This window comes from Lissotriton vulgaris, chromosome 1_1 (assembly GCF_964263255.1).
Source record: "Lissotriton vulgaris chromosome 1_1, aLisVul1.2, whole genome shotgun sequence".
NCBI lineage: Eukaryota > Metazoa > Chordata > Amphibia > Caudata > Salamandridae > Lissotriton > Lissotriton vulgaris.
In genome coordinates, this window is record NC_141685.1 from 1,837,068,077 (window position 1) to 1,837,069,181 (window position 1,105).

A 1,105-nucleotide genomic window follows, 5' to 3' on the forward strand; every position below is an offset into this window, starting at 1 on the left:
GGGCACAGGAAGGGAACATGGAAGACCTGCGGGAACCCAGCAGCAAAACCACAACCCCCGAAGAACAACCCCGAGCAAGCAGCGTCATCCGCTCAAGAACCAGGCCTGCAGAAGGAGGCAGGCCAGCCGACAAGAGCCAGCTCAACACCGACTCCGAGAGCGGGGGACCCAACCACGGTACGGGAAGATCCGGGATCGGCCAGGAGGCTCGAACCGCCAGCTCGCCAAAGGAGAGGGTACCCGGGGTGGTGGACCCCGCCGGGAACTAAAAACAGGAACGCACCACGACTTGTGTGTCAACCACGCGCGGGTGCCAGGCACATCTTCTCTGCAATGTTCCAAAATAAGTCCATGCGCTGCCGAGGCGAGCACCCAGGAGCACCCCGGCCCTGCCCAAGCGAATCCAGCCGAGGACCCGCGATATCAGAGGGCACGGGGGAAACGCGTACAACAGACCGAAAGGCCACGCGAAAGACAGGGCAACTGCACAAGGACCCGGAAGGAGGAGTAGAACCCGGGCAGGAGGGCCGAGTCCCCCTCCGTGAACAGAGACACCGGAGGCAGACCGAGCCGAGGCCCCAGGCGCCGAAACACCACCGGGGCAGGGTGAGACCAGGCAACGAAGGCAAGATCCGACTCCGTCGAACCGCCTCCACCTAGTCGGACCCCGGGGGAAAGACAGCCCGAAGGGACAGGACCGGTGACATTCCCACACCACCAGGTCGCCCGACCCGACCAAGACCTGGGGACCCGAAGCACCGGCATATGGAACGCTTCACGAATATGCGTGTCATCCTCGTGCCGGGGCCAAGCTAATCTACTCCTCCAATTAAAGTAAATGTGCGGCCGAAGCGAGCACAGCAAAAAGACGGCAGGCCAGGAGGACATTCAGCAACCCCCGAAGCACGAGGAGCTGTGCGACTGCAGGAGATCCCAACGACCACCAAACGACCCGGCGCCAAAGGACGCCCCCCCCCTTGAATGAACCAGAGGGAAGTACCGGGGCCAGGCACACGCCCCCCGAAGGAGGACAAGCCCGAGATGAGGACCGAAGGGACCACCGTACATAGGTCAGGAAGCCGACGGATGAGAGACACCGCCAGAC

General features: G+C 63.1%; 1 non-coding gene and 1 pseudogene across 1 annotated transcript; both read right to left on the minus strand.

The window, feature by feature from the left end:
- Window positions 1-266: 266 nt before the first annotated feature.
- On the minus strand, window positions 267-372 carry LOC147751300 (U6 spliceosomal RNA). The gene has a single exon (XR_015300386.1). It is a non-coding gene; the product is annotated as a U6 spliceosomal RNA (small nuclear RNA).
- A 387-nt stretch (window positions 373-759) lies between these two features.
- LOC147751301 (U6 spliceosomal RNA) lies at window positions 760-859 on the minus strand (annotated as a pseudogene).
- Between the last annotated feature and the right edge of the window lie 246 nt (window positions 860-1,105).